Below are 27,120 nucleotides of genomic sequence, written 5' to 3'. Positions count from 1 at the left end.
TATGCTGTGAAAAGCTGAAGGCCAGAATGAAAATCATCAGGTCATATCTAGAACTACTTATTTAACAACCCAGATATGTAAGTAGATCAGAAATGTTTAGAAAGATGCAATTCGATTTACTTCTGTTCATTTCTTATTGTCTTGTGGACTCCTCTGTGCTAACCCCAAATGCTTTTGTTTTGCTTGTAACCTTTAAGCTGGACCTCAAGAAAGTTATTCTTGATATTTAAATTTTGTAAGTGGGTTTTTTAAATCTAGCAAAAGCCTAAGTTCCAGATGTATTTTCTTTCTTTTTGTTTTTAATAAAATTTACCTTTTTTAAGAACAGTATTGGATTTTTGGTTTCCTAAGAGGTTTGTGCCCATGTTGTTTAATTAGCTCGAGGCAACAGCTAATTTCCTTTGTTTTCTTTCTCACTCTTCCCCGGGGGAGGGGGAGTGTTGAAAGGGCTTGAGGGTACCCCACAAGAAGGAATTCCCAAGTGAGCCTTCCTGGCTCCCAAGGGGTTTTTTTTGCACTTGGGTGGTGGCAGCATCTACCCACCCAAGGTCAGAGGGAAACTGTGACCTTGGGAGATTAATACCAGTATTAATTTTTAGAATCCTTGCGGGCCCCTACCTTCTGCACTCAAAGTGCCAGAGTGGGGAATCAGCCTTGACAATAGCCCTTTTCTTTTTTTCAAAGTGCTGTGCAAACATTAACTAAATAACCTTCACAACATCAGTCTGAGGAATTATTCTTTATATAGGGTACAATAACATGCTAGGCAGAAAGACACAATGCTGCCCCAAAACCTTCACTCTAAGACAGATTTTACCATTAATCATGAATAGTTCCATTTAAGAGGTAGCAGAATCAGGCACTACATGGCTGATAAGCGGACAAAAATGGGAGAATGAAAAGAATGAAAAACAAGATTCTCCCTCCCCCCCATTTCCTTTTCCTTTTCATGAGAGTGTCTTTTTTTTGTTTTGTTTTAGTTCTTGCCCATTTTGTTTTGTTAGCCATTCTTGCCAAACTTTTGGTTTGTTAGCCATTGTATACTTGCCTTAAGTTTAACTCATGTGCATTTGACCTTTTTTTTATATTTAATCAGCTGGGGGGGGGCAGTCCTGCAAATCATTAAACCACGATCAGCATCATATCAGCTAACCTGATTCTTCACAGCTGTGTTCAAACACAGTAACATTTTGTAATGTAGACAAGCCCTTTGTGGCAGAAGTAACTTCACACTGTACAATCATTAATTCACTCACAAAGTATAAACTTTGCATTTTTTGGTTATGAAAATTGTCATAGGAGGGTAGTGTCCCTCTATAAACTCTTTAGTGCACACTGTAAATAGTTATTCAATTATCCCATTTAATTCTAAAAACAAAGGAAGCAAAATGCTATGCATTTAGAGTTAAAGACCAAACATCTCTATATTCATGTACAATCAACCTTCACAATAGTTTTCTTCTTTGTGGGATCGCATGGAGGTTTGGTAAGGAAATTAGTCACATAAGGCTCAATAATATAAATATTGTAAAACAAGACTATAGCAGGTTTGAGTATCACTGCTGCTTATATTAAAGACATTTCCTGTAATTAGAAGAATGGGTGTATACAGAGGGCAAAAAAGCAATGGGAGTCACACCATGTCACGCAATTAGAACCTGTCACATGCCGATGTCTCTGCATCATTCATTAAGAAACACCATCTGTAGAATGATTCCTGTTTATCCAGACTGTCTCGCTGAAAGCATCTTTGTAAGAGAAAAAGAAAAACAGCTTTCTATCTTTGTTTTTGGATAGCAAAGATCACTGAGACATCATATTGGTAGCCTACTGCCTTACCTTAATCTTTTCTGTCACTGGACCCAGTCCTATGCACATTCTTAACTTTATGAATTAGTGTATCCCATTGAGGTCAGCAGGACTACTCACACACTTAAATACATGTGTAAGTCTTTAGAGGATTGGGGCCATGGGCCCTGATCCTCAGAGATTATTAGATACCTAATTCCCACCAAAGTTAATGGAAGTTAGGCACCAAAATACCTGTGAAGATCTGGACCTTAGTCTTTAAAATTAAGGAACCTAAGTCTCCTTTCATTGGTACTGAATTGTTATGAGTGAGAGAAGAATGAGGCCCAAAGTGAGGAGAACTGCACCAGGAAAGCGACCTCATTCAGATCTAATGGTGCTAGAACAATTTCCTTTGACTTATATTTAAGCTTGAAAGGTTTAGACTTCATAAATGTGGATAGTTGTGAATTTCTCCTGAAAAATCAAAGAACAATGAAAAAAAAAGTCAAACATATGCTGTACTTGTTGACAACTAGTGCATTTTTTTGCTGACCGATATATCTGATAATCAATAAGAGCTGAAGGTTGTCAAATTATGATTTTGTCTCTGAATCTGTTATAAATCTCGATTTGTAAAACATGTTAGAATAAAAAATAGCATATTTTAAAATTTATTTATTTAAGCATATAAACACAAAATATGCTTTAAAAGGTTGGAAGTAAACTTCAGTGTTATATATCTGTGGGCTAGATCCACAAAAGGATTTAGACACCCAACTGCCACATGAGGCTCCCAAATCTAATATTTTGATCTTCAAAATCCTGTTCAGTTGCTGCCATACTCTGTTGACTTCTACAGACCATATATTCAGTGGTTCTCAAACTGTGGGTTGGGATCTCAAAGTGGGTTGCAACCCCATTTTAATGGGGTTGCCAGGTCTGACTTAGGTTTGCTGGGGCCCTGGGCCAAAGCCTGAGCCCCACCACCTGGGCTGAAGCTCTAGCCCCATCGTCCAGGGGAAAAGCCAAAGGACTTCAGCCCTGTGCAGTGGGGCTTAGGTTACAGGCCCCTTGCCTGGGGCTTCGGCTTTGGCTCCCACCCGGGGCAGTGGGCTTCGGGCAGGCTAAGGCTTCTGTCCCCTCTCCTGGGGTTGTGTAGTAATTTTTGTTGTCAGAAGGGGGTCACGGTGCAATGAAGTTTGAGAACCCCTGAAAGTTTCCACTCGTAAAGTCCCTGTGGCACCTACATTTCTGCTGGGCATGTGTAAAGCCACTAAGTCCTGACACCACCAAGCTGCTCATGGTCTGGTAGGATTCTCAAACAAGGGGTACCCTTACCTATTTTGTCCACAGAGCCCAAATCAGTAGATTCAAGGACTGGGACCTGGGTCTCTCAGGAAAGTGCACTAACCACTAGGCTATAGAGTAATTCTCTCTCTCTCTCTCTGGCCCAATGAATATTTAAGCATTTCATATAGGCCCAAATTAAAGAATGTTTGGGCCCTGTGCACTATGGAAATGGGCGAGGGCATCTTCCTTAAACTAGACAGAGTATACACAAGACAATCACCACCCTAGGCAAAACTTCAGTATGTTGGCCCTAGGGTGGTGATTGTCTTGTGTATCACATACTTTGTATCAGGCAAAAAGGGCATTTGAACCAGGGTCTCCTATACCCCAGTTGAGTGCTCTAACCATGGGGTTATTCGATACAGGGGCAGCAATGGCACCACCACAATTTTTCTCAAAAAGGGCTGACCTGTCTTAGGTATCGGACTCCTAGAGAGGGTTCATGGCTGTGAATCACAAGCAATGAACCCAGAGGTGCCTCCCTCTGGTCTGAAGTTAGGAGCCTAAGATCCTTTGATGGGCAGGGCTTAGACTCCACCACTCTCCTCTGCATTTCCTATTGTCTAGTTTAGGCAGCTCCTCTCTCAGGTTCCTGACTTGTGTGAGTCCCACTCTTAGGTGCCTAACTCTCCCCATGCTTTGTATAGGTGCCCAAATCTAGATGAGGATTCCACTGGACAGCAGGGCACCAAAAGTTTGACATTGCAATGATGAGCCTTAATCCACTTTGTGGATCTAGCCCTGTACTCCTAAAATGCTGAAAACAAAGCCATACACTCCTAATTCTGTTCATTATCTCATCTGATGTATCTCATGTTGATTTGCTTTTATTTATCTTTAATGTATTAAAGTACAGTGCCAAGACACTTAGTACTACTTCAGACATCAACCAAAGTTTTTCCTTCTCAAGGCTTTAATAACATAATATTTCAGAGAATATTCTATTTTTGTTTTGTTTCTCTGAACATGTGACTCTCATTCCCCAGAATGGAATTGGAAAAATAGGAGGTGGTACTTATGCATGTTTCACCCACTTGAACCCCCCATAGTCTATCCTTCTTTCAGTATATCCTGCATATCTTCATGATAAGATTGTCACCCTTTTTCATGTATGCCTTGGTCAGCAATGGACAATTTAAAAAGTCTCATTAGTCTTCAGAGTAAACACTCAATTGAAATGTGGCAGTTGACATCACTCTCAGCTATTGTTTCAAGCTGTCTCCAGCCATTACCAAAACATTAAATATGAATTCATCTTCAAAACTGACTGCTTTTTTAATATATGAAATGAGAGAAAATTGGCTAGAGGGCAGAACTAGTGCTAGGTAATTAGTAAAAATAGTTTATTTGCTTCAGCCATATTTGCATACTTATTTATTTTAAGTGAACTTTCATGTGCATACAATTCTGTTCATATGAATATTCATTCAGTAAATTTCAAGTCCTTTATTTCATCATTAAACTAAAGTAGTTTCAGGCAGAATTATAAAGTTTTGTTTATCCAGTCAGGGATCAGAAATAATATAATGTGACTGGGGTGACAAGTCACATAGATTGAATATCAAAATGCTTGTGGGAACCATCACAGTGAACTGTGTGTGAATGTTTGAATCCAGAGGCTGAAATTTGCTTGCAAAAAGTAGCCAAACAATTATGAAACTTGAGCAAGCTTGTAGAAGTCCCATCTTGTTCATGAACAGAAGATAAAGGGGGTACATTCACTGAATAAATGTTCATTGCAAATTGTTCACCCAGCTCTAGTTAGAAAAAGGACTGGGAACTAGACCTAAATTCTAATCCCAGCTCTGATACATACATCCTTTGTGACCTTGGGCAAGTGACTTAACCCCTGTGTGCCTCAGTTTCCTCATCTATGATTTAATAGTGGAATAGTAATAACCACCTCAGATTGCTGTTAGGAGGCTAAATATTTGTGAAACACCATGCATTGCTCAGACAGAAGGTACTCCATAAATGCTAAATATTATTCTATTTGAAAATAAACCATGTTTTGCTAGAACTGGGCAAAAACCATGGGAGGTCATAGAAACAAGTATTTTTCCTTATAGAACTGAAAGACAATTTAACAAATATATTTTTGCTTTTGTATTATCAGACCCATTTTCTATACAAAGTTTCAGCTTGATGACATTTTAAACTAAAGATAGAATTCCTTTATTGTAGGAAGTTACCTTGTCAAAAGAATATATATATATATATAGAGAGAGAGAGAGAGAGAGACAAGGATGACAAAATCTAGATAGAAATTATTAGCATTCTGTGACATGACATTAAGATACATTTAGTCATGAGCCCTTTTAGCAAAAACAAAAACAACCCTCCTGTTTATATTTTAAATTGACCTAGAAACATAAAAAATGTGTGTTTTCATTAGCCTCATTGCCCAGCTCTGTACACGTGGGAAGGTGATGTTTCTAAAAATATCAAGCTATTTGCATTAAATAGATCAGAGCAAGAAAAGGGGCTGTCAAGGTCAGGTACTTACTTGTTTTGCCAGCTGACAGAGTTTTGTTGTAAAAATACTGGTTACCTTATACTTCTTGCCTTTGAAGCATTTTTTTAACATATTTTCATCCTGAAAGAAATGTATTCTTTTTTCCATAAATAAAACCCTGTCTGGTGGAAGCTCTGTATTTAGATCCTTCCCACCCACTTCTCTGTTGCACAACAGTAGGGAACACAAACGCAATGTGAACCTCTGGGCTTTGCAGAAGTAAGTGTCAATGTTTGCAACCTTGGTTTCTGGCAATCACAGAGCAACTATACGTCAGATATAAAACATTGTGTGTTTACCATATGCTGTCTTGTGCAATATGTTGTAACAAGCACTGTGTGAAAGGTTGCATGTTACGTGGCTCAACTACTATGATTACTCATGTTGACATGATGGGTGTATGAGTGATATACTATAGCTGGTGTTATGAAAGTGCACGGCTGTTTTTGTTTTCTGAAGTAGGACTGTTCTTCCAGGAGGTAGCATTTCAGAGAAATCTGGCAGGGGAGGGTGTTGGGGTCAGCATGTAGAACATCATATGTGGTTATAATATTCCTGCAAAGTAGGGGCAGCTGGAGAGTAGGGTAGGGGGAGTGGAAAACATAATGGAGCATATAGACCTAAGAAAAATCTCGGGGGGGGAGAGGCAAACCAAGGTGTGGGGGGGAATGCCCCCCTTAACCCATAGCAAATGATGCCCCTGTGTTTCTCAGAAAACCATTTATACTGAGTGGAAGACTCCTATCCCCAGAGCTGCGTGGTGGAGGTATTGGAGAATGATGCAACTTCCAGAAAACTTCAAGTAGTCCCAGCTAAACTTTTCTTGGTAAGTGAGATGCATTTAGACAATTCTAAAATAAGTCAGCTCCTGGAAACTATACAATATTTTTTTCCAAGCTGGAAGCTTAATAAAGGCAATGCTATTTTACTTGGTATAGCTTCTTTTAAACAAAGTATCATAGAATCCTTTAAAAGACAGTTAACTAATATATATACACTCTTTAAAATGTTTATTATTATTATAGATTTTTTGTCAAGACTAAATACATTTCTGACTGACCTCCACCTTGGAACATGGCTAAAAATGAGTTTGTAATCTCAATTTACTTGGCCAGGCACCCACAATAAATTAAACAATCATTCATAGGATTTTATAGTAGTCAACAAAAAGGGGTGGGGGAAGGAATGGAGAATAGTAAAGAGAAGCATTGTACAGAGTTCTTTGCTAGATTATAAAGGATTATTTTTTTAACCTTTTTGATTCCGTTTACTGTGTTGGTAACATTAGTTTTAACCGAGTAGTTTCCCACAATAGCTAAAGTGTGGTTCCGTCCCAAAACATAAATTGCAGCAAATCATGTTTATACCATGTTTTCGAAACCTCCTACAGTCTGATGTTTTACAGGGCAGTATCTTGCTTCCTGAATACAATTAAAGCATGACTAAGTCCTGTCTGTGTTACAAGACCAAGTTGTGTTAGGAGACTGTTGTTGCGGCAACTTTGACACTGTAGACAGAACCTTTGTTTTCTTTGTTAAAAACCTTCTAGGGTTCTTTGTTTATGTTAAAACACATTTAACTCAAACTTTTGACAAACACTTTGGAGAGAAGTTCTTCCGTGAAAGTCTCTTGCTCTTTGACAATGGTGGCTGACTCTCCCAACAGACACAAGGCGTAGCTTGCATGGCCAGATGTGGGTGCCACCCAGGCCATGGCCCAACCACTTTTTCAGGGGTGTTGTGTTGCCAGAGCATCACTCTGACAACTGAAAGTTAGGATGGAGTGATGCTCTGGGACCTTAGCATTTCCACAGCCCCTCACCCAATGACTCCCTCTGAGGTTTGCACTCCTCCCCAAAGCCTCTGTTGCTTGGTTGCCCTGGGAGATGCTGTGGGTGGGAGGAGTCCATGGGGCATATATGGCGGGTAGCTAGGGCTAGTGGGAATTCAGACTTCCCAACTCTGAGCCACACTGTTGCCTGCACAAGGTCTAATTTCATTTACTTTGGGGGGAAGATACAAAAGTCTAAAATGGACATGGGAAAACTACCAATGTTTTTGAGGTCATGAAATGTATTAGAATGTTTATTAAAAACTTTTAATCATGAGAAAATGAAAATTGGTCAGAATGCAACAACATTCCTGTTTTTTTGGTTTAAGGAACCAACTTAATTAAATTATTTTAGGGCTGGTTTGGTGGCTAGTAGTAAGATAAAATGCCATGCAAAGATTCATTATTGAAATCCCTATTTTGTGGGGTTGGGTTTGGGGGATTTTTGTGGGGGGTTGATTGTGTTTGGCTCTCAAGCTACCAGAGGGAGGAACCATCTGAGAGATCACATAATACCTCAGAATTGAAAATAAGAGCGTCGTGTGTCTACTTTGGCAACCTCTATTGGTAAATTTTGTTGGGAAGCAGCATTCTGAAGGTCATGTCTTCGGCCTTCAACTAAAGGATGCTGCATGTGGTAGTCTCTGATGCAGGAAAGGGATGGTGATGCTGAGTGTTATGTCCGGTCATCCAAGAGAGTTCCTTTATGGGAGAAGATAAAGGTCTAAAAAGGGGGGAAAATCAGGCATGTCAGTGTCTGTCAGCCTCTCTCTTACTCTCCCCTTTAACCTTCCCCTCTTCCCTTATTGCCAAGTAACTCCCTTGGAATTTGATTCTTTGGAAAGTGTTGGATTGCACTGTGGAGGAGCAAACCAGCTAACTAATTTGTTGGAGCAGAGAGCTAACATAATCACTGAAGGTCCCACTGTAATACAAGAGTGGACAAGAGTTAAATTTATAAGAGGCTTTGCATTGATATCTTTTAAACTTATTAATTCAAATATTCCGGTACATATCCTGCCCAAGTTGATAGTGAAAACAGTCATTACCATCTGGAGGGTGTTTAAAGTTGGTAATTGGGGTTTTGTTTTTATTGGACAGATGTTCACAAAAATTGCATCACAATTGGCTAATGTATTGGTGGTATTCTCAGCAGACACACCTATGGGCAAAATGGCACTGTCATTGCCCCTGTCAGCTTCATGTACTGCTAACCTAGTGCCTTTATGAACATTATGCTCACTTAAGAAAATCTGTTAAATTATTCTTTAAAGTGCACTGGAATGGATGCTGCAAGAGCTGTGAGAAATGAATGGGAAGGACTGATTCACTGTCGTCTCTATAACTCCACCTACACTTCTCATTTTGATACATCCTTAGAGTTATTTTACAACCATGATCAGTAGTCATATTTTTATTATGCCATAACAAATACAGATAAAAGTCTATTTGTAGGTCTTTTACATTATTACGTTCAATGTCTACTATGTTAAAATAACAATATTAAGAAATTGATCCTGCCAAGAGCTCTGCTTGGGCAGTGGAGCTCTGCATAGGTTTAGGAGTCAGCCTGTACAAATCAGCTTGAGGATCAGGGTCTAAGGCATAAAATCAAGCACTCAAAAGTTAGGAAATGCCACAATTAAGGTTATGCATGCAACCTTACTTCTGTGCCCTTTCTGATACAGTCTTTACCCATTTGATCACATACTATTTTTTCCACAGGACCCCTGCCCCATTCAGTGCACAGAATGTACATATGTAATAATCAGGCAAGACCAAAATGTGTTCTAATATAGTTGGGGTAGGGTGACCAGACATCCTGTTTTTAAAGGGACAGTCCTGTATTTAAGCCCTCCTACAAGTATCCTGACTTTTTCTTAAAAATCGGCAAATTGTCCCATACTTTGTCTCCTCCCCATCCCATCAGTGCTGGTGGGTCCTGCTGCTGTCTGGATCCTTGCTCGCCAGACGCCCGCCCACCAGTGGTGAGTGGGATGGTCCAGTGGCCAATGATAGGGCTGGGTGTGCAAGGCTGGTGGTGGAGCGAAGATGCAGCACGCAGAGCTGACCACTCCCCCTGCTGGTTCATCAGAACAGCCCCCGCTGCATGCTGGTTCTCAGCCAGCAGCGCCCCAACCCCCGTTTCTGGCCAGCGCTGGCTGCACACTGCGAGCTGCAGCAGCCAGTGACAGCAGGCAGGTGCTAGGCAGTGGCCGGTTACGTGTCGCATCTACTGCCCACCCATCAGCCCTTTATGTGCTCCCCCTCTCCCTGTCCTCTCCCTACTTTGCCCCTTCATCCCCAGCCCATCTCTTCCATATACCCCCGGCGGGGCACGTCCTGCTCCCAGCACTGTGTGGAGAACCAGCCCCTGGTCGGAGTGCTCAGTTCACCTAGCAGCCTTGCCGGCAGGCTCCTTCCTTCCCCGTCTCTGGCTTGATCGGCGCCCTGGGAAAGCCCAAGAGCCTCCAGCTTGGGGCACTGGCCAGGAGGAGCCAAGCCCTGTGTGTGCTGAAGCTCCGCACAGTTCTAGCACAGGTAGCATCTCCACCCCTCAGCTAAGCTCTGGAGTGGCGGTGGGAGGAAGTGATTTCCAGCCTATTCGCACCCCAACTCTGCAGGCTCTACAGCAGCCCCCTAGGCAGGGGCTTAGCACCCTCTTCACCTGCCTCCCCTGCCCTGGGTCCTGCCCCCAGCAAGCACGAGGCTGCTCTGTCCCCTAGGCTGCTAAGCCACCTCTCTGGCTGGGTTTGCAGAAGTCAGGTTCCCTGGGCCCTGGTGCACAATGTATCCTTAGGGCTTAATCCCTTCCTACCCGTGCTGTAGCCAGGGTGAAGGGGGAAAAGACAGGAGGTGGGTGATGTCATGTCGGTGGCTAGCAGCAGCCTGGAGGAGGTGTTAGCTGCCTTTCGACACTGTGCAGGCAGGAAGGGACAGGAACTGCTTCCAGACACGGGAGGCGGGAGGAAAGAGATGAGCTCTACAAAGACACAGGCCAGATCATCCTTTCCCCTCCCACTCCTCTCCTGTGGCTGGAAGCAGCTCCTGTCCCTTCGCTCCCACACAGTGCCAAAAGGCTGCTGCTGTTAGGGTGACCAGGTGTCTGGTTTTGTACCAGAACACCCAGTCAAAAAGGGATCCTGGCAGCTTCAGTCAGCCTCATTGACCAGGCCATTGACTGTCTGGTTGGCAGCACCGCACAGTGGGAAAACAAAACAATGAATATTTAAAAAAATTTCAAAATCAATTAAAAACTAGAACATTTTGGAAAAAAGGAAATACAAATTTTCAGTTTTGAAGAAAGTTCATTTGCCATTAAAAACAGGCTTAGAATAAAAAAATTCAACTGGTTCTAATCTCAGTATGTTTCCCTCAACGTGGACTGGTTGTAAAAAGATCCATCTCAGTGGGGATGCAGTGGGAAAGGTGCAAAAGAGCAACCTATGTATGTATGTCAACAATAGATTTCAAATTGCAAGATATAGTACTGCAAGGAAATACATCAGAGGGTCCTGTGGCACTTTTAAGACTAACAGAAGTATTGGGAGCATAAGCTTTCGTGGGTAAGAACCTCACTTCTTCAGATGCAAGTGCCACAGGACCTTCTGTTGCTTTTTACAGATTCAGACTAATACGGCTACCCCTCTGATACAAGGAAATACATGTGTACTGTGTGTTTTAAAACCCTATATACAAATTCATTCATTCATAAGTGGTCACATTATAAAAATATTTATGCCCTGTCCACATTGGGGCCAGACTATTTGTCAAAGAGATTTAAAATGCTGTTTAAAAAGCACTTCAGTCTAATATAGTTTAAACATGTTTAAGATGGCTAGTGTGATTTATAACCCTGACTAAGACATAGTAGGGCATGTTTATTAACATATTTTTGACCATGCTGAACCATTTCAGCAAATATATTTTGACGCCCAAGGGTGAGTTTCAGACCCAAATGCCAATTGAGTGGCACAAAATGTGGGTGGCACTATTATGCTTGTAACACCCTACATTATGCTTTTTCTGGAAGTAACTGATTAGTGCCTACAAACTTGTGGTTTCGTGGATACATTGGGTGTGTCACACACTGCATAGCTGGCCCCTTGCAAATTTGACAATTTGAATTTCAGTTCTTCTAAGGTAAGGACCAATGCAAAACATCTTGAATATAATCAACAAATGAAAAAATGAGGTTGGCTTCAGAGAAGTTAAAAATAAAACCTACCTCCTAACCCCAAATTGCTGTGGCTAGGCTTTTAATCTGTGTCCAATTTTTATGGAGTCATTGGATAGTTATGATGATACAGTAGTATTATTTTGTTATTCAGACATTTCATACATGCTTTTATAGTGTAGTGTATATACAGTGCAAGCTTTACAGTACATTGTAGATTCAGTTAATCATCCATGTTGGTGAACATAATCTCATCTGAGTTTTTTTTTTCAGATGCACTTTTGTGAAAACATTGCTCAATATCGTGCTCGGAGTGTACACAGGTAACTTATTAACATGACTAAGAATTGTGTGTCTATGTCCACATTGCTGCTCCAATGAAGTAAAAGAGAACCTACCAATTTACACCAGCAGGGAATTTGTCCCAGTGCATACAACCCGCTGTTAAGATTTGGACCAAACTGAGTCTCAAAAAACATCACTTTGCAAAGTTTTAGAAATAAATTTTTCTTAATGGGTTTTAGCTTTTTAATGTCAAACCTAGATCCAAACTATTCTGAAGTTCATCAGTGCTTGGATCTGGCATTTTGTTTCTGGTCTATCTCCAGTAAATGTTTGTCTATTAGCGGTTGTGGCATATGTTCCCCTTTTATGCAGGAATACAGTTCCTTTCCAGAGACCTGAGTATAACATGTCTAGCTAGAATCCTCATTTGTTCACATTTGGAGCTGTGGGAAAACACAGAACTAACAGTGTGATTATATGTTTTTAATTTGCTTATTGGTGAAAAAAGCAATGTCCCCTTGTAGCAAAGTAATAGTGTTTGTTACAGATGCATTATAGCTATTTTGATGGAGAAGTTCTACATGTTAACCACATGTTCAAAAAGGACTATATTGCATTTGTGAATTCAGCAATGCTTGACATTTGGAATATTTGTAAAAACTTATTTTGTTGTGTTAGAATTATTCCTCAGAGAATTTCACCTTCAAGAAATGCTTTTGTATAGGACAGCTGCCTGATTCTGAAGGTCATGGCCCTGCATGTGTGAGAAAACCCTGAAGGCTGCTGCATCTTATGCCACTGGGCTATGGCCCCTAAAGGATCATACACCATGGAGAATTGTCAGAGAATTACTATTATGCATTATTTATATTATAGTAGCACCAAGAGACCCAACTAAGATCAGTGCTCCATTGCACTAGTCACTGTACAAAGCCATCATGAGAGACAGTCGTTGCCCCAGAAAGCTTACAATCTAAATAGACAAGCAAGGCAAAGGGTGGGAGAAGATAAACAAAGGCAACCAGAGGTGGGTTCCACTCCACCCTCAATAGTCCCTCTCTGTTAGTTCTCAGGTAGTAAATTACATCCAGAATCCAGCCCAATATTATATACATATATATAAAATGGGGGCTACTAATGCCACCTATTATTAACATTGCCCAACATTACCTATTATTATTACTTCCTGCTGCCTGCAAAGCTCCTGAGAAAGTAGTCATGAGAGGGCTTCTAGAGCTAAATTGTTCCCTCAGTTACACCAGTGTAATCTCATTGACCTGTGCAATTCCAGTAATTAAATCAGCAGGGTTTCAGTTTGTGTGTATCTGTTGGCCCGTATAGAGAATTAGAAGGTTTTAGACTTCCTCCCAAGGCACCAGAAAGATGAGACTTCTGTGTACAGGGTCAGCCACCTTATGTATACTTTAACAAGAACTATGCAGTAGGAGCGGGATATCCTGTTTTAAATAATAAAGACAATGAGAGACAAAGACTGTAGCTCTATCTGCTTTTCCTCTTGATTAACAGAGTAGGAAACAGGATCCTGAGACTTATACCCACTCCAGTGTCACAGAACAAGAGAATCTGAAAATGGCTGCACACATGTACCACTGTGCCACACTTACTATTTTGCATGCTCCTTACTCTTGATTAGAAATATATAATATGATGTCCACAGCACACTTATCTTAATAAAATTAGATATTGTAAGATGGTATACTTCTGTATATTGGGCATGTGACTGAATCCAATATACAGCAGTGTTGAACCCCAATGCTAATTTTTTTTCTTATTTCTGTACCAAATTTAAGCAGCTTTCTGTAGATAGCAGCAGCCAGCAAAGTGGTTCAATGTACTAATACTTCCTGCTTTAGTTTAGTGATGCTTTACTCTCTGTTGCAGTGAGCTTGAATCACAGATGGGGATTAAAAACAAAGATTTGTATTAAATGCACTCCTGTTGGCATGAGCTATCATTTATAATCACAAAAGATAGCAGATAGTTTAATGGGTTGAAAATTTCAGATAGGTGAAATATACATTATATATTGAATTAGTGCCTTTGAAGTGTGCAGCTGACTCAGAGAAGGGTCCTGAGTGTCACTGAATTCACGGAGAACAATTGATTACAGTCTTCTTTATAACAGCCCTTACCATATTTGAAGACTTATCAGGTCCACCCTCAGGCTTCTTTTCTCAAGACTAAACATGCCCTGTTTATTTAATCTTTCCTCATTGGTCATGTTTTCTAAACCTTTTATCATTTTTGTTGTTCTCTTCTGGACTGTCTGAAATTCATCCACATCTTTGCTAAAGTATGGTGCCCACAGATGGACAGTACTCTAGCTGAGGCCTCACCAGTGCCAAGTACAGTGGGACAATTACCTCCCATGATTTACATACGCCACTGTTGATAACACACCCAAGAATATTAGCCCTTTTCACAACTGCATCACATTGTTGACTCATATTCAATTTGTGATCCACTATAACCCTCTCCCAGATTCTTTTCTGCAGTACTAATGCCTAGCCAGTTACTCCCCATTTTGTAATTGTGCATTTGATTTTTCCTTCCTGAATGAAGTACTTTGCACTTGGTTTTTATTGAATTTTATCTTGTTGATTTCACTAGTCTCCAATTTGTTAAGGTCATTTTAAATTCTAATTTTGTTAGACAAAGTGCTTGCTATGCCTTCCAACTTAGTGTCATACACAGATTTTGTAAGCATACCCTCCACTCCATTATCCAATTATTAATTGACATATTGAATAGTATTGGACCCAAAACAGACCCTTGCTGGTCCCCACTAAATACGTCCTCTCAGTTTGACAGTGAACATTGATAAATATTCGTTTAATATAGTCTTTTAACCACTTGTACACCCACAATATAGTAATTTTGTCAAAACCACATTTCCATAGTTTGCTTATGAAAATATCACATGGGACTGTGTCAAAAGCCTTATTAAAATAAAGATATATGACGTATACTGCTTCCCCCACTATCCTCTAGGCCTCAGTTATGTTGTCAAAGACAAAATTAAGTTTGTTTGGCATGATTTGTTCTTGACAAATCCGTATTGACTGTTACTTAATTCTTTATTACCTGTAGGTGCTCACAAATTGATTGTTTAATAATTTGTTCTAGTATTTTTCCAGGTATCAAAGTTAGTTTGACTGGTCTATGATTCCCTGGGTCTTTGTTCCCCTATTTAGAGTACTATGTTTGCCTTTCTCCAGCCTCTGGGACCTCACCCATCTTCCATAAGTTCATCAAAGATAATCTCTAATGGTTCCATACTTCCTAGATTGCTTCAGCTAGTTCCTTAAATATCCTAGGATGAATTTAGTCAGGCCCTGCCAGCTTTAATACATCTAACTTATCTAAATATTCTTTAACCTCTTCTTTTCCTATTCTGTCTGGTCTTCCTTTCCCCTTGCTGTTAATATTAGGGCTTTTTTACACTGGCACTTTACAGCACTGCAACTTTCTCGTTCAGGGGTGTGAAAAAACACCCCCCTGAGCACAGGAAGTTTCAGTGCTGTAACGTGCCAGTGTAGACAGTGCACCAGCACTGGGAGCTATGCCCCTAATGGAGGTAGTTTTTTTAGAGTGCTGGGAGAACTCTCTCCCAACACTGTGTCGCGACTACACAAGGCACGTTCAAGTGCTGTCGCGGCAGTTGCGTATCTGGTCACTATTAATGTTTTTTAATGAAGACTGAAATAAAAGAGGCATTTAACACATTAACCTTCTTGATGTCATCAGTTGTTAGCTTTCCTTCCCTGCTCAGTGGAGAACCTATACTTTCCTTCATCTTTCTTCTGCTCCTAATGTATTTATGAAACCTCTTATTGCCTAGTATGTCCTTGCTAGGTGTAACTCATTTTGTGCCTTAGCCTTTCTGATTTTGTCCCTGCATATTTGTGCTACCCATCCTTAGCAATTTGTCCATGTTTCCACTTTTTGTAGGATTCCTTTTTGCTTTTCAGGTCATAAAGAGTTCCTGATGGAGCAATATTGGCTTCTCACTATTCTTCCTATCTTTCCTTCACATGAGGATAGTTTGCTGTTGTGCATTTAATATTGTTTCTTTAAGAAACTGCCAGCTCTCCTGAACTCCTTTTTCCCTTAGATTTTCTTCCCAGGGGACTTTACCTACCTGTTCCCTGAGTTTGTTAACATTTGCTTTTTTGAAGTCCATTGTCCTTATTCCGCTGCTCTCACTTCTTCCCTTCATTAGAATCATGAAAATGGTCATTTCATGATCACTTTCACCTAAACTCCCTTTTTTTTCCTGCCTGCCCTTCCTGAACTATACCCTCTATACCAATATTCCAGTCATTTATCCCAACAACTCTTAGTGATGCCAATTAAGTCATAATTTAGCTTTGATGCTAAGACTTCCAGTTCTTCCTGTTCATTCATCATACTCCTCACATTTGTGTATAGACAGCTAAGATGTTGAACAGATTCCCCCACTATTTTCCCTCTTGGTTCTTCTATGGCCCTATTATAAGTTTCCATTTCCCCTTCAACTTCTAGCCCTCTTTTACGGTCATCTTTTTTATACTTACCTGTGGGCTTTCATCACCTCCCCTTTTTGGACTTAGTTTGAAGCCCTCCTCACTGGGTTGGCAAGTATGTGTCTGAAGATGCTCCTCCCCTTGTTGGTCAGGTGGACCCCATCTCTTCCCAGCAGTTCTCCTGCCTGTAACTGCATCCCATGGTCAAGGAAGCCGAAGGCTTCCTGTTGACACCATCTGCACAGCCATGTATTCATCTCCGGGATCCATGCATCCCTGCCCGCGCTCTTATCATCCATCGGGAGGATAAACCCCACCTGCACATCCAACTCCTAAACTACATATAAAATATTTAAACTAAATTAATTTGTCAACAAATTCAAACAACCCATTTCCTGGTACATTAGCCTTGATTGTTTTGTATTGTTTACTTACTTGCTAATTTGGTGATCAACAATTGGTCTGCCCATCCTTACAATGATGAGACAAGTTAATGGCATTACTGTAGAGAGAGATAATGCAATATTATTGGCATATCACACCTTGAGTCTACCTCTGTTGACAGAAGATTCTAAGTGGTTAATATTTAAGTCGATCACATTGTGTCTAGTCTTTAAGGGAGGCTACAGAATGGTCATCACAACGAAGGAAATTCAAGAGGAGTGTGGTAAGTAGTTCCTGTGAATCAGAAGAGGAAAACATCACCAAAGGCATGAATAGATTGAGATCAAGTTAAAATTCTTTAAGTATTCCCATTTGCAGTGCCAGGCACCTAATTTGTTTTTCTAGGCTTCCTATGTGATAGAAGCAGAGAACCCTGGCTGAGTAGCTGCTCCAAGAATAGGAAGAGAAGCCAGATAGGTAGCTTAAAAGTAGTCGCTGCCCATTTTGCTCCCTAGCTTCAGCCCTCTTCAGCTAGGGAACACTTCTGTAGTGCAGATGTGAATGACAATTTTTCTATTCATACTACTCCTCTCTTCCTATGTCCGCTGGGTTAGTGATACATCCTCTCTCCTCCCCGGTGTCTTGGTGGAAAATCAAGATAGAAGGCAGGAAACCCTTTGGGCTCAGAGCCTCACTTTGTTTTTCATCATCTAAGTTAGGCTGGCTGGCACCAGAGAACATGGTGCATTTCTAAGCAACTCTTCAAATGAGGCTGCTGCAACCATTGCCTTAGGAACAGCAACATACTCCTAGATTGGCTGGCCTCAGAATAGGAGTGAATGGAAAATGTGACAGGAAACAAGCTCTCTTTCCCTCCTCCCCTAGACCATACTAATACAGTTGGATTCCCCGGGAAACTGAACATTTACTGTAAACTCACTACCACAGCAAGTCACACCCAGGTCTCCCCCATGGCAATACAGATGACTGCTAAGCTAAGCTAATAAGTCTGTTCCAAAATCCTCCATTTTGTGTTGCCAGAGTAGGTGAACACACATGCCACAGGATACCACTGTTCAATCAACAGGGTTTCAGATAGAATGATTTGAAAAATTTGGACAAAAGCAGAAAAATGTTATTTATAGTTTGGGCAATGTGACCATTTCAATCACAGCTGCTCACTTGCTAAAGCGATATGGTGAAATACAGTGAAACATGAGTGAGTTTTTCTGCACACAGTTGTACAGTATCTGACTCCAAACAGAAATTTTAGATAAACAATTCAAATACTGCCACCAAGGTTATCCCTTAAATCCTCATTTAGTCAAGTTTTATAGAAAATATGGATGTGTCAGTGACTATCTTGTTCTCCTGATGTTTTATCATATATTTCATGTGGGATGGAATGAGAGTTAAAGGCTGTATTGTATTTTCAAATTATATAGCATTCACATTTTTACTTGTAAACCAGGATAAGTGTTTCAGGATCCAGAATCTTTGGGGTATACTTCCAACAGTAATGCTTCAAATCCTCTTAGACAAATATCTATTGTTCTTTTTCAGAACTGAGAGGCTGAATGTAGAAAATGCACCGAATAGTCCTACAATCAAACACTTCCTCAGATGTCATAATAAATAGTAACAATACTCTGTACTGGTATCAGCTAAGACTCTCAGAAAGCAAAGTATCCCTATCCAAAGCACACTGTAATGTCAGTGATATGATTAACGAGCTCTGTGTAAGCTCCAAAGTTTTTCTCTGTCACCAACATAAGTTGGTCCAATAAAATATATTACCTTACCCACCTTGTCTCTCTCATATCCTGGTATCAACATGGTTACAACAACATTGCATATAAGAAGTGGAAGAGATTTAGTCTCAGTTTGAAAACAGATTTAAAAATCCTACTCATCTTTTATAGGTAGATACTGTGATTGAGGATATAATATGTAGTACCTTAAAATCAAGACGGATTGAATCATTTTTTACCTCACTAACGATAATAGATTCAGCTTCTTACCAACAAAATCCTTCAGACACAGATTCTCTTCATCCTCAAATTCCCCAACATATATAAATAGATATAATAGGCTTTTCTGTGTATTATCAGGACACATTGGCACATGTAAGTAATTTGCATGTTGTGATAGTGCTTTGCTGTGTCTGGTACTCATGTCAATCTGTTTTCTTCCGTCAGTGCTGGCATTAAGGGAATCTGTGTCCGAAGGATTTTGTTGGCAAGAAGCTGAATCTATTATCATTAGTGAGGTAAAAAAATGTTTCAATCCATCTTGATTTTAAACTGAGACTAAATCTCTTCCACTTCTTATATGCAGTGTTGTTGTAGCCATGTTGCTACCAGGATATGAGAGAACAGAGGGGCGTAAGACTAAATTCCACATTCTTGGTCCTGTGGGGTGCCACAACTTCCCTTGTGTGTATGAAACTTGAAAGTGTTCAACACTTCATGTGACTGGGGCTATGAGGCTTTATCACTGATTTCAATGGGAGCGAAGTTGTATGTGGGTTGCATCTGAAAAAGTGGGTTTTTTACCCACGAAAGCTTATGCCAAATAAATCTGTTTGTCTTTAAGGTGCCACCTGTTTTTGTGGATACCGACTAACACGGCCACCCCTCTGATACTTTAGAAGAAACATGAACCCTATTTTTAGATACCATTTTCCCATATGCTTTTATATGTAATAGGTTACACTGACTTCCTAGGATCTGGTGCAGAATATTGAAGTAGAAAATACTAACAAACTATACATCAAACAGAGGGAGAAAAATCTATATAACATTGTGCAAAGGGTCTAAGCCTAACATTGGCATCCTTACAGTCTTTGGGACTTGCAAACTAGAAGATAAATTAAATACAGTAGAACCTCAGAGTTAGGAACACCAGAGTTATGAACTGACCGGTCAACCACACATCTCATTTGGAACCAGAAATATGCAATCAGGCAGCAGAGAGACAGAGAGAGGAAAAAAAGCAAATACTGTACAGTACTGCGTTAAATGTAAACTACTAAAACTATAAAGGGAAAGTTTAAAAAAAAGATTTGACAAAGTAAGGAAATGGTTTCTGGGCTTGTTCCATTCAAATTAAGATGGTTAAAAGCAGCATTTTTCTTCTGCATAGTAAAGTTTCAAAGCTGTATTAAGTCAATGTTCAGTTATAAACTTTTGAAAGAACAACCATAGTGCTTTGTTCAGTTACAAACATTTCAGAGTTATGAACAACCTCCTTTCCCGAGGTGTTCGTAACTCTGAGGTTCTATTGGACATCAAATCTTTCTTTACTCGCTATTACGTAACTATATAGTTGAATTTTGAAGTTACATGCTTACGTTTTATCTGGTTTCTTGCATATTTATCATACATCATGGCAAATGCCTTTTCCACTTTTATAGATGTACCTGTAGCTATATCCCATTATTAAATAGCTTGGGTTGAACCTGTACGTAGGACTCACATGTGTTATAATTAAGGCTCAGATTTTGTCACAGATATTTTTGGTAACAAAAAAATCACAGACAGGTCACGTGCAATAAACAAAAATTCACAGAAGCCCGAGACCTGTCTGTAATTTTTTTACTAAAAATATCCCTGACAAAATGGGGAGGGAGGAGGGTCCAGCACACACAGCGAGGTTCTCCCTGCTTCCCACAGGGCTTGGAGTTCTGGGGTCCCTCTGTAGCCCACAGCGTCTGGGCGCTCCGGGGACCCCCACCGCCCAGCAGCTAGGGGAAAAAATGGTAGAAAATTCCAAGTTCGTCTGTGGAAGTCATGGATTCTGTGACATAATCAAAGCCTTTGTTATAATTAGTCTCCAGATAACTGAACTGCAATCCTGTGTTTTAGTAAATTTCTATGGCAATAGATTAGGAGAAGAACAGGAGTACTTGTGGCACCTTAGAGACTAACAAATTTATTAGAGCATAAGCTTTCGTGACTACAGCCCACTTCTTCGGATGCATAAGCTTTCGTGACTACAGCCCACTTCTTCGGATGCATCCGAAGAAGTGGGCTGTAGTCACGAAAGCTTATGCTCTAATAAATTTGTTAGTCTCTAAGGTGCCACAAGTACTCCTGTTCTTCTTTTAGCGGATACAGACTAACACTGCTGCTACTCTGAAATAGATTAGGAGGTTACTGAGGAGAGGGGAATAGATGCATTAAAAGTTAGCTTTTAAGCACAGGATTGTATAAAATACAGAGCAAGGGCAGTTTAAATTTGATTTTACTGTGTATATTTCTACCCAGAGACTTTCGAACTGGATTTCTCAGTGCATCCGGTTGTGCTATCAGATGAAGAAAGTTACACCTCCAGACGGCATCAGAACACACTCCACTAGATCTATGGCTGCCTCTGTAGCATTCTTACGCAAAGTTCCCCTGGCTGATATCTGTAAAGCAGCTACCTGGTCCTCTGAGCACACTTTTGTTAAACACTATGCCCTTACTCAAGGCCCTCTATCTGATATACGTTTGGGCAGGGCTGTACTATCAACGGCGTTCCTATCAGATCCGAAGCCCCTACCTCCTTAAGATACATGGCTTTTAAGTCACCTAGAGTGGAGCACCCACAGGGACATCTCTCTCGAAGAAGAGGAGGTTACTCACCCTGTGCAGTAACTGATGTTCTTCGAGATGAGTGTGCTCCACTATCCACCCTCCTTCCCTCTACTTCGGAGTTGGGGTAGCCTCTGTTGTAGAGAAGGAACTGAGGAGATTGGCCACGCATGCGCACTATTATCCTAGACTCACTGCGGGGGGCAGCCTCTGCGCATGTGTGGCCAGTACGAGTACTGCTACGAAAAATCTCCGAGTGAAGGCGCAGGGACACACCAACACCTAGAGTGGAGCACCCACAGGGACATCTCTCGAAGAAGAATGAGGAGTACTTGTGGCACCTTAGAGACTAACACATTTATTTGAGCATAAGCTTTCGTGGGCTAAAACCCACTTCATCAGATGCATGCAGTGGAAAATACAGTAGGAAGATATATATACACAGAAGACATGAAAAAATGGGTTCTGCCATACTAACTATAATGAGAGTAAATCACTTAAGGTGGGATATAATCAGCAGGAGAAAAAAAACTATTGTAGTGATAATCAGGATGGCCCATTTCCAACAGTTGACAAGAAGGTGTGAGTAACAGTAGGGGGAAAAATTAGCATGGGGAAATAGGTTTTACTTTGTATAATGACCCATCCACTCCCAGTCTTTATTCAAGCCTAATCTAATGGTGTCCAGTTTGCAAATTAATTCCAATTCTGCAGTTTCTCGTTGGTCTGTTTTTGAAGTTTTTTTTGTTGGAGTATTGCGGCTTTGAGGTCTATAATCGAGTGACCAGGGAGGTTGAAGTGTTCTCCGACTGGTTTTTAAATGTTATAATTCTTGATGTCTGATGTGTGTCCATTTATTCTTTTGCATAGAGACTGTCCGGTTTGGCCAATGTACATGGCAGAGGGGCATTGCTGGCACATGATGGCATATATCACATTGGTAGATGTGAACGAGCAGGTGAACGAGCCTCTGATAGTGTGGCTGATGTGATTAGGTCCTATGATGGTGTGGCTGATGTGATTAGGTCCTATGATGGTGTACCCTGAGTAGATATGTGGACAGAGTTGGCAACGGTGTTTGTTGCAAGGATAGGTTCCTGGGTTGGTGTTTTTGTTGTGCGGTGTGTGGTTGCTGGTGAGTATTTGCTTTAGGTTGGGGGGCTGTCTGTAAGCGAGGACTGGCCTGTCTCCCAAGATCTGAGAGAGTGAGGGATCGTCCTTCAGGATTGGTTGCAGATCCTTGATGATGCACTGGAGACGTTTTAGTTGGGGGCTGAAGGTGACGGCTAGTGGCATTCTGTTACTTTCTTTGTTGGGCCTATCCTGTTGTTGGTGACTTCTGGGTACTCTTCTGGCTCTGTCAATCTGTTTCTTCACTTCAGCAGGTGGGTATTGTAGTTGTAAGAATGCTTGATAGAGATCTTGTAGGTGTTTGTCTGAGGGGTTGGAGCAAATGCGGTTGTATCTTAGAGCTTGGCTGTGGACAGTGGATCGTGTGATGTGGTCTGGATGAAAGCTGGAGGCATGTAGGTAAGTATAGCGGTCAGTAGGTTTCCAGTATAGAGTGGTGTTTATGTGACCATCGCTTATTAGCAGTCCAGGAAGTGGATCTCTTGTGTGGACTGGTCCAGGCTGAGGTTGATGGTGGGATGGAAATTGTTGAAATCATGGTGGAATTCCTCAAGGGCTTCTTTTCCATGGGTCCAGATGATGAAGATGTCATCAATGTAGCACAAGTACAGTAGGGGCATTAGAACGCTTCCTCAGCTCTCGTCCCCTAAGTCAGCCATAAAAATGTTGGCATACTGTGGGGCCATACAGGTACCCATTGCAGTGCCGCTGACTTGAAGGTATACATTATCCCCAAATGTGAAATAGGTGTGGGTGAGGACAAACTCACAAAGTTCAGTCACCAGGTTTGCCATGACATTATCGGGGATACTGTTCCTGATGGCTTGTAGTCCATCTTTGTGTGGAACATTGGTGTAGAGGGCTTCTACATCCATAGTGGCCAGGATGGTATTTTCTGGAAGATCACCAATGGATTGCAGTTTCCTCAGGAAGTCAGTGGTGTCTCGAAGAGAGCTAGGAGTGCTGGTAGCGTAGGCCCTGAGGAGAGAGTCTACATAGCCAGACAATCCTGCTGTCAGGGTGCCAATGCCGGAGATGATGGGGCATCCTGGATAGATAGATAGCAGATAGAATACCCCTGGTCGGAGTTCTAGGGGTGTGTCTGTGCAGATTTGGAAGAGAAGCAGGAGTGGGTGGAGGAGGAGGAGAAGTCTGTCACTGACCGAGAGGAAGAAGACCAAGAAGAGACAGAGACAAGAGTGAGATGAGACTTGACCTAAAGAACATCTAAGAACTATTACCAGAAGTTGTCAGCAACCTTTGGAAGACTGATCAGCTGAAGCAGGGAGCAGCCACTTAAGATGATCTTAACTGTATGTTGTTGCAGTTTGGGTGCTTTTAGCTTGTGTGTAGGGATTTGTGTTTGCACCAAGAAAGGATGCTTTGTTTTGGAAAATATATTACTTGTCAATCACTTATTGGAGAGCTGTATCTGTATCCTCCAAGATATTCCTTAGCCCCCTTGCAGACACACACCTGATGAGAATAGATTGGTTATAACAGGTGGACTGTTTTGCAGGAAAACCCTTGGGGGATATTTGAATTCTGTTTTTGGGGTATCAAATGAAAGGATAATAAGGATAATATACATCTTGAGAACATTGAACACTTTGAATAAACATTGAACACTACTCGTTTTCTAGGGGTCTTCTGCATAATTTTTTCCAATTTTCTCATCTCACTAAGGTTCCATGTCCCAGCCACCAACTTTTCACCAGAGGAAAAGTTCAGACTGTTTGTTAGAACATTTTAAAACTGTTTAAGAAAGTGCATTGACTGGTTTAGGTTCAGCTGGATCTAAACCAGCAACTCACACTGCACATTTGTTGTATAAAAGTCTTTTATTAGAAAGCCCATAATGTGATCTGCTACAAGACTAAAGCTATATTTCAAGAAGCAGAAGGCATCATTGCCAAACAAGTTTTGCCTCGCATTCTAAATTAGAGTACACAGACTGGCTTAGTGAGCTTTCTACTACTGCAGTAAGTGGAAAAAAATGACTGTCTAAATAGAAACGTTTGGAAAAATATGAGAATGTCTGGTCACACATGAAACTATTGCATACTTTTGTAGTTTAGTATATATTATTCCCTGATACTCATAGGTTATATTCTCATTTATTTATCCATTTAGTCACTTTAATACGTTGTACCCTGCCTGACCTCTACAGGTTCAGGTTTGTTTTTACTTTTTGTTTAATAATGAATGTTGAATTGTTTTATGTTAATTCCATTTTATGCATGCATTTATATATGTTTTGTTTCATTATGTATTTCTATTTTATATATAAACAATTAAAATAAAGTTTAAAAAATATATTAGGAATGGAGTTTTAGATGGGACTGCAGACAGTTTAAGCCAGTTGTTCATGCATCTCTAAAAGGGATCACTGCCACACACACCCAGATTCTGCTGAATATCTGCCTGATCACTGGCGACTACTGTCATGTATTACACTGATAAGAACAGATATAACTTAGAGAATTTTTCACTTGACCAGAGCTCAAAGAGCCGGGAAGCGGCTATGACTACAAAATAGTTGACAAGATGACTCCGATTCTACAGTTCATTCAGTTCTCCCTATTCCCAGTGACCCACATCAGCACTCATGTGGCCCTGTTTGGGAAGAGATCCCCACAAAAATTCCAATAATTAGTGCACCCATCCAATAGGACTGCTACCCCTCCTCTACATGAAATCATCTTTTGTGAGGGATATTGCATCAGAGGAAATTTTTGTGAGGGATATTGCATCAGTCTAAATGAGTCTGAGCTTTACTGACCTTCACAGCTTAAAATATTTCTGGCATCTCAGTTTGTAGCCAAGTGCATGCTGAAGCATACCAAATTAGAGTCAGATTATTAATTACTCTAGACATGCAAATAGTGAAGACTATTAGGACGACTACAGAGTTCTTCATGCTTTGCTTAAATTTAATGACAACTTTCAAAAAATTGCAGGATACTCCTAAATGACTATGACAAATGACTTTAAACAAATAAAACTGCAGCGTGTCAATATTATGGCAAATTATTTTGCCTTTGGCATAGTATTTAAAATATCATATTCCAAACTCTCTCTTTCTATATCTATATACTTAGAATATTTATTCATGCATTTTAATTTAACATTGGATACATTTTTTTAATACAAAAAAGGTATATATTTTGATTTCCCTACATGAAAAGGTTGGCATCAGGGTGAAATGAATACGAGTACAAAAAACTTTTAGCAGGTTTGCTTGCTGCTAATGTAATATGTGAAACTGTTTTTAAGAAAATTATGTCAGTGATGTAAAATTTCATAACCTCATTACTATGAAAAACGTTAGTGTTAATGCACAGGCAGAATTTTTTTCTCCAAACAAGAAATTGGCCCAAGGTATTTAAGAGAGCACCCTCTCTACCCACCTCATTGTCCAAAACAATAATCTTCCTAGGCAACTACTTTCCTCAGGAAATATAAAACTGTCAACTTCAAAGATGAAATTTATGAGATCAGGAGATGGTCAGTACTGAAAAAGCTCTAAGTCTAGAGAAATCCCCTCCGACATTGGTAAGAATAACCGCAGATTTCACCATTTTCCAAGGAAAACAAAATTCTTCAAAAAAACAATACATGGAAAGATGGTAGAGATAAGAGAGGAGGACAAAAATCATCCCTTGTTCCCTCAGAGGAAGATGGGAGGGAACTAAACAATTGGTTGGTCTTTATATTATGATGATAATTTTGCTAGGAATTCATATACTACACCAGTAAGTGCAGTAAAAATTCTTAGACACGTGAAATAATCATGCTTGACTCTACATTTAGCTTTCTTTGCATTGTTCACCATTTTTCTTTACTGACAGAACAGGCTAGAGGGAAAAAGAACCATTACATGTCTCTCAAACCCCCAATAGGGGTAGCCAAATATATTCCTTATTTACCAGCATGTCTTGTCCCTAACTACAACTACTATCATGGCTGCCCTACAAACTACATTTCCCAAACTGCTCTGTTCTCCTCGTTCAAAAAAGAGAGACTGACTGACACGACCAAATGCCAGTCTGATAGATCATCACAGAGGGGATGGGGCGGAGAGTGTTCCAATCCACAGTGCTCATGAAACTCCTGTTGTAGGACCAGATTTTCAAAGGTATTTAGGAGCTTAAAGATGCAGAGAGGTTTCTAAGGAAGTTAGGCACCTAGATGCTTTTGAAAATCCCATTGGGTGCCAAAATATCTTTGACAGCCTGACCCCTAAAGTTTGGGTCAATCTGCATCCCCCAAGGTCACTTCCTCCCCAGGAACAGGTTGGTGCTGCTCTAGGAGTGTTTCGATCATAAGCTTGAGAAGGCTTGTTCACCCTATTATAGGGAGTTTTTATTAAACTCTCATTGGCCGTTGTTAATTCTGAGTTATTCTATTTGCATTTTTACATCTTATGGTAAATATGTCTATAGAGGTTCTGATAGGGACACTGTATGGATTGGGAATATTAATGAATTAAAATCCAGATTTTTAAAGTAACTCTAATGCAAGTCCTTCTATCAGGTAAAATGAAAAACAAAC

General features: G+C 40.4%; 1 protein-coding gene and 1 long non-coding RNA gene across 3 annotated transcripts in view; one reads left to right on the top strand and one right to left on the bottom strand.

The window, feature by feature from the left end:
- HECTD1 (HECT domain E3 ubiquitin protein ligase 1) overlaps nt 1-5,865 on the bottom strand; it is a 104,576-nt gene extending 98,711 nt beyond the window's left edge. Inside the window, exon 1 of the mRNA XM_034768704.1 lies at nt 5,648-5,865. The gene's annotated coding sequence lies outside the window, so the exon portion shown is untranslated. The remainder of the gene's footprint in view (nt 1-5,647) is intronic.
- Nucleotides 5,866-5,997: 132 nt separating this feature from the next.
- On the top strand, nt 5,998-19,092 carry LOC117876475. 2 transcript variants are annotated; one of them, XR_004645497.1, is made up of 4 exons: nt 5,998-6,135; nt 6,370-6,482; nt 11,937-11,986; nt 18,422-19,092. It is a non-coding gene; the product is annotated as an uncharacterized LOC117876475 (long non-coding RNA). The 2 variants fall into 2 exon arrangements; XR_004645496.1 differs by lacking the exon at nt 5,998-6,135 and having other exon boundaries at nt 6,165-6,482.
- Nucleotides 19,093-27,120: the final 8,028 nt, after the last annotated feature.

This window comes from Trachemys scripta, chromosome 4 (assembly GCF_013100865.1).
Source record: "Trachemys scripta elegans isolate TJP31775 chromosome 4, CAS_Tse_1.0, whole genome shotgun sequence".
In the NCBI taxonomy this organism is placed as follows: Eukaryota; Metazoa; Chordata; order Testudines; family Emydidae; genus Trachemys; species Trachemys scripta.
This window is presented reverse-complemented; position numbering and strand designations above follow the sequence as displayed.